The following is a 7430-nucleotide window of genomic DNA, read 5'->3' on the forward strand; positions in this document are numbered from 1 at the left end:
ACACACACACACACACGCCATCACCATCACCACCACCACCCTTATGTAGGGACAGGAACTTTGGATGTTCTGCCCATAGGCTCCCTCCCCAAACTCACTTCTTGCTCTGGGAGGTTCCATAGTAATGTGTGTCCAGGAGAATCTTAACAATCTCTTTGGCTATTTTTCTTTCAGGAATGCTGTGGCTCGACACTCCAAACAGCTTCGTGGGTAGACTGTTCCTCATCTCTGTGTCCCCCGGCTGCTGTACGGATCCTGAGAGAAGAAGCCATGCAGTTGTTTGGAAGGCCCTGTGGACTAAAACGTGACTGAAGAAGAACAGCCTCCTCTTCTGGTAGTCTTGAAGCAATGCTGTATTTAAAAAAAAAAAAAAAAAAAAAAAAAGCCCTAGTTCCGAGTTCCGTCATGCTCCTTTGAAGGATTAAACTTTAAACAGTTTAGCTAGCTTAGACACACTCTCAATTGCCATGAAATATACAGGAAAGAATAGGAAATGCCAAAACTAGGATCCAGCCATATAAGGGCAGGCCAGCATGCTTCATAAACCCAGCTAAGGCACAAGGACAAGGAGGGAAGCGAATCAGAAGGTTAAAGCTGCTCAAAAGTTAGAACTCTTCCTAAACTGGCAAAGAAACCTCAAGGAATCAGAAGGTCTTGATCTCTCGTGGGTGAACACCTTTCCTCAACTTCTGATCCAGAGGTTGCTGGTCTCTGGACAGCTTCTGTACTGAATCTTGGGTACGGCCAGAGTGGACAGGGAGCTGGCCATTCACTCCGGTGCCTTTGGCTCTCTTTAACGTCAGATCACTTTCCCCGGTTTTTTCTCTCTTCCTCCGACTCTCACAGCCTGAAGCCCAGTTCAGAATCAGTGTATGCGGATTGTGAGCTGGCAGCATTGTAGCTCTTTAAGCGGCTTGCTTCCCTCTTTTTTTTTTCCTGATCTGCTGCTGTCCCAGGTTCCACAGGGGAATGTCGACCTGGCTTTCCTACTGGTGGTGAGATGTGGTTGAACTGACCCCTTAGGGAGTTTACTTCTCCTTGAGCCTGCTCCTGTCTTCAGAGTATTCGTGGGTATGAGACCAGGCTAGCCCCTCACCTTGCAGACTGAGTCTCATTATTTAATTCATCATTTTTGGCTACATCTCTTGGCACCTAGACTTCAGTGCCAAGAATGACAGGGTTGTTATCTTAAAATTAAGAAACTTTATTTGGGCCCATATTTCTTTTAAACTCCTGATAAGAGAAAAAAATGATTAGTGTTAACTTTCTGATGCTTTACTTCAATGTTTCTATGCATTGTTTCCTGCTGTCCTTAATGGTAGCACCTCCCTGGGTTGCTCTGGCCACTCCAGAGGGGGGGTATAAAGAAATTGCTTACATAAGCATACTATCTCAGAAGGTGCTGAATATGGGCTATTTTCCTTTTCTAAGAGGGCCTGACTGTTATGCATGTGAAATGAGTTTATAATAACGACATAAGAGGAAAATAGGTTCAGAATAAAGTTATTTTTAAATGAGAGCTGTATGTGGTTGAAGAAGAAGAAACACTGGCTCTGGAGTTTGAGGTCACTTCAGTCAGGCCAAAGTGGCCCTGAAATGCAGCTAGGAGTGACCAGAGGAACAAGGAAAGTCCCCATGTAGTTCTAGATATTCAGACTAAATTGTTTGGCAGGAGGAATGCACTAGCCTTAGGCCTGCAGCTGCCACTGTCTTGAAGACCTTCACCCTGGTTGCTGTTCCCACTTTCACAACTATGACTCCTGCCAAACCTATGCCACCTATTTGAATACTGCTTAGACCTTCCTGCCTCTGCTTCTTGCCTGCTCTAGTGTCCCAACTTTAAACATCTTGGACTTGAGTTTGAGTGGACTTTTTAAAAAATATATTTTATTAATTTATTCATATTACATCTCAATTGTTATCCCATCCCTTGTATCCTCCCATTCCTCCCTCCCTCCTGCTTTCCCCTTACTCCCCTCCCCTATGACTGTGACTGAGGGGGACCTCCTCCCCCTGTATGTGCTCATAGGGTATCAAGTCTTTTCTTTGGACTTCTTTTTTTAACTTGGGTGTGTGTGATCTCTTCATCTCTGTCCTTTAAATCCACTCTGACTTGGCCACTATGGTTCTTAACTATTTTGTCAATAACTGAATTGACTATTTTTTTTTTTTTTTTTTTTTTTTTTAAGAGACATGGTTTCGCCGGGGTGGGTGGGGGAGGGATGGTGGTGGTGGCGCATGCCTTTAATCCCAGCACTTGGGAGGCAGAGGCAGGTAATTTGCTGTGAGTTCGAGACCAGCCTGGTCTACAAAGCAAGTCCAGGACAGCCAGGACTACACAGAGAAACCATGTCTCAAAAAACAAACAGAGAGAGAGAGAGAGAGAGAGAGAGAGAGAGAGAGAGAGAGAGAGGAGGAGAGAGAGGAGAGAGAGGAGAGAGAGAGAGTGAGTGTGTTTCTCTGTGTACCCTTGGCTGTCCTGGACTCTTTGTAGACGAAGCTGGACTCGAACTCACAGAGATACGCCTGCCTCTGCCTCCCTGAGTGCTGGGATTACAGGTGTGCCACTGCATCCGGCTGACATTCTTTTCTACATTTTAGTTTCAACATATTTGTTTTCTCAACCTCTCCCTACTGGCACTTACTCAACTTTGTGCTGTCCAAGGCATATGTACAAATTAACACCTTCATTTTCCCATCATCCTTTGCTTCATATATATCCATAGACAACAGGGGTACAAAGGGCAGCACCTCAAAGTAACAGACCATAGGCAGGTGTAGCAAGTGTTGTGCTGCAAGGATCACAATGGGTGCATAAAGGAGAGCAACGGTCACTGTTTTGGGAGCAGGGGTGAGCTAGTGAGAAAGGATATTTTATTGTAGGTGTTATGGAAAGTGATTCATTTGTTAAGGAAGATATAGCAAAGGCAGATGGACATTGGAAATAAGACATATACCTAGAGAAATCTGAGTGTCTTCTCATCAGGGACGTGCACACAGTGCAGGTCTAGCTACAGGAGTGGTGAAATAACAGAGAATGTTTGGGAATGGTGGTCAGACAACCATATTAAGGAACGCCTGTGGCCATGCTTTCTACTGAGTTTAGATCGTAATCTCTGGAGATGGGCCTCTGAGGACTGTGAGAAAGGCCATGATGTGATCAGATGAGAGGTCAAGAGAAAGCCACTCCTGTTGGAATGTGGGGACTAGCTTGAAGCAGGTAGTGTAGGCACAAGGAAGCCTGTTTTGTGGGTGTGGTTGGTAACCTGTTGCACATTATACTCTGCAGGTAAGGCAGATGACACACTCAGCCAATGCTCGAGGGAGGGGCAAGCCAAGGAGGCAGTGGAGTTAAGAGTCAGGATGACTGCTTCTTAAAGGTAAGTAATAAATTCAGAACTGAAAAACTGACTAGGGGGGAAATAGAAGAGCTTGCTCACTTGTAAGTGGATGGGGTAAAATGGAAGACTCCAAAGGAAACCCACACAAGTATAGCCAGTTAGTGCTTTATAAAAAAATGTTAGAAGTAGATTGAAGACAGAGACAGAGATAGAGAGAGCCTCTTCAGCATATAATGTTGGGCAAACTGGGTAGCCATATGTGGAAGAGTGCAAGTAGGTCTCATTCCCTCATCTTGTACAAAAGCTAATTCAACATGGGATCAAAGACCTCAATGTGAGACCCCAAGCTGAATCTTGCTGGAGAAAACCAAGACGAAGTAAGTGAAGATATAGTCAGAGTGGACTTTCTACAAATGACTGGTAGCACAGGAAATCATTCTGAGAATTTGCACATGGGACGACAAGACATTAAAAAGGGTTTGCACTGCAAGGGAAACGGTCACCAAATGGAAGAGAGAACCATTGAACTGCAAAGAGTCTAGGCCAGACAAAGAATTAATATCAAGAATATGTAATGAACTACAAAGATTAAACCTTCATATACCAAATCATCCTATTAGTAAGTGGGCTTTTTAATTGAATAGGACATTCTCAAACGAAGAATTACACACAAATGTCTGGTAAATATTTGAAAAAGTGTTGGACATCCTTCACCGTCAGGGAAATGCTAGTTAAGACTCCTTTGAGATTCCAAGTGACTTCCAGGAATGGCTGCCATCAAGACAAGAAAGGACAACAATGCTGGCAAGGATGTGGGAACTGTGGAACGCTTATATATTGTTAGTACAGCTGCTACGGATATCAGTATGGAGACGTCTTATGAAACTAAAAGCGAAACTACCCTATGACCTAGCTGTACATATCTGTATGACTGCATACTTCCAGACATACACCTGCAGGACTAAAGGGCAATATACCACAGACAGATTTACATACTCATGTTTTCTTCTGCACTGCTCACAGTTGCTAAAAATAGAGCTAGCCTAGATGCCCATCAAGAAATTCTTGGGGAGATGGCTAGGTGTTTAAGAACACTGGATTCTCTTCCAGAGGGTCTGAGTTTAATCCTGGAACTCCAGTTCCAGTGAATTAGATACTTTCTGGCCTCCACATTTTCCAGGCATGCATGTGCTTCTTCTAAGACATACATGCAGGCAAAACACATATAAACATAAAAATAAGTAAAAATAAAATTTTAAAAAAGGATGCATGGATGGATAGAGAAAATGTACATATACATACTAGAATTTTACTGTCATAAAAAAAATGAAAGGATGGCGTTTGTAGGAAAATAGAATTGCAGATCATGTTAAGTAAGATAAGTCAGACCTAGAAAGGCATTTACTACGTGTTTTTTTTTTTTCATATGCAGAATTCAGATTTAAATTTGTGTATTGGGGTGAGGGTTAGGGCACATGGCAGAGGAGAAGGACATCTTAAGGAAGGGAAGAAGGCGTAAAAAGAGAAGGCAACATGTGACATGAAAGCAGATGAGGGGGTCGCAATTTAGGTGGAGAAGAAATCAGCCAGAGGGCAAGGGATAGGGAGGGTGGTAGCCTAAGGGAACAGAGAAAGAACAGAGCATAATGGGATACATGCATGAAACCAGCACAATAGAAGCTGTTATAAATATGTTTACAAAATTAAAAAAAAAAAAAAAGATTTTTTTTTTTCTTTCTGGAGTATTTGCTCTGACTGTGGGAGACAACCTCTCCATGATGCTCCATAGACTGCGCCGGAATGCCGGAGTCTTGCTTCTGCAGTGACGACGTCCAAGACTATATTCTACTCACAGGAAGACAAGCTAACCTGCTGCTTACTTTGGATTTTCATTCATGGGGATGTTTTTTTTTTTGTTTTTTGTTTTGTTTTGTTTTGTTTTCCCCTCCAGGTGAGTACTTTGATTCAGGCTTTAGAAGCCACTGACAGACTAACAAGCCTTCCCCGGAGCTCAGCTCCACTTGTCCTTTGTGTCCCAGAGCCAGAGCTTTAGTTTGCCTGAGGTAGTTGACATCATATATTATTTTATTCATTACTGGTAAAAAAAAAAAATAATGGGCAGTACTCTGGTGAGTTACTGAAGGAAATGGTGTGCTTTCTACGAAAGAAATATGTGTACTAGTTCAAATGTTTTAACACTCAGGCAGTCTTGTAGATCCCAAGTCAGCTGCATAAGTAGAAATAAGTAATGTTATATGTCAAGAAAGCTAAGTAGACCACCACCACAAACTTACACACATACTGACATCGTGTTAATTTGTGAATTGCTAATAATGTTCATACTAACCAGCTGTGCAGAGTGTCTCAAAGTGCACTTTGCAGGATGCCTGTACCAGAGTCCTTTTACTGAGATTTGTGGGTCATTTTTAAAGGTTTGAAGTGTGGAATTCATGGACTTCAAGTGTATAGAGAAAGAGGGAGGAAATAGGGTTGATTGCAACATCTGTTCTAAGAATATTACGAGTATCAGGGAAAAGAGACTTTGAAAAATGGTGTACTTTTAAAAAAATGTGCCGGGTGTGGTGGCACATGCCTTTAATCCCAGCATTTGGGAGGTAGAGGCAGATAGATCAGTGTGAGTTCAAGGTCAGCTTGGGTCTATAGAAGAGTCCAGGACAGCCAAGGATACACAGAGAAACCCTGTCTAAAAAAACAAAAACAACAACAACAACAAAAACCCAAACCCAAAGCCAAACAAAACAACAACAAAAATATGTGTGTGTGTCTATGCTTCCATGAGTTTCTGTGTACCACTTGCATGTGAAGGCCAGAAGACAGCATTGAATCTCCTGGAGCTGTAGTTACATGTGGTTGTGAGATGTCTGATTTGTGTGCTGGAAACCAAACCTGGGTGCTCTGCAAAAGCAGTAAACACCCTTAAACATGGAGACATTTCTCAGCCCAAGAGAGGCTTTCTTATGCTGAAGTGTGAGGTTGGGATGATATCAGGGAGGAGCAATGGGACAGGGACATCTTTCAAAATTGTGTTTGGACATAAATGTGGTCACTTGTGGCCATTCTCACTGATTGCCTGTGTGAAGTCAGTTTTAAGGTTATGAAGCCATATGCAGTCTTTTGTTTCAGGCGTACCGTGAATGATTGATAAGCCTGGTACATAGAATTCAGTTGCTACATGGAGCTATTCCTCAGGCTGGGATCTATTCACTCCCTTCAGAGCTGAATCAAAAGAGTGTATTAGCTCACACAGAAGCCATCTGGAGTCTTTCTTTTCATAAAGATACTTTTATCTTGTGTATTCCTTATCTTGTATATTCTTACAGTTTGATGCTTTCCGAAGACATAAAGAGTCTAATATGGTGTCAATATTGACAAATGTTTGTTCAGATTCTTTAATTGACTTCTCGTTTTAAAGAACCAATTTAGCCAAAATGAAAGCAATTGATTTTGTTCATTGTTTGTGTCTATCAGGTATAAATGGACTAGACAGAAGAGAGAAAGAAAAAGCTGCCTTTACCTTAAAAATAAGCAATGTTTTCCTACCCGTCCTGACTCTGTGAGTTATCCAGGCCGCTGGCCCTGATGTCTAATGGAGGAAACACATGAACAATGGAGGAATGTATGCATTTGACTCCTTCTGTTCAGGGGATCCATACTGGAGGTTGTAACCAACCAAGGATGAAACATTTGGGAAAATCCTGTATTTATATTCAACATATACTGATTTTTTAAAATCAGTATTTCCTAAACAATACAGTGTGATGCTATTTGCCTAATGCTTTCATGGTGCTTGGTAGTAGAGGTGATCTAGAGGTGGTTTCTTTTTTCCTTTTTTCAAAGACAGGGTTTCTCTGTGTAGCTTTGGCTGTCCTGGACTCACTTTATGGGCCAGGCTGGCCTTGAACTCACAATGATCTGTCATCCTTTGCCTCCTAAGTGCTGGAATTAAAGGGGTGTGCCACCATGCCTAGACTTTTTTCTTTTTCCTTTTTTTTTTTTAATTGTTTTGTTTTGTTTTTCGAGACAGGGTTTCTCTGTGTAGCCTTGGTTGTCCTGGACTCACCTTGTAGG

This window comes from Acomys russatus, chromosome 10 (genome assembly GCF_903995435.1).
Source record: "Acomys russatus chromosome 10, mAcoRus1.1, whole genome shotgun sequence".
In the NCBI taxonomy this organism is placed as follows: domain Eukaryota; kingdom Metazoa; phylum Chordata; class Mammalia; order Rodentia; family Muridae; genus Acomys; species Acomys russatus.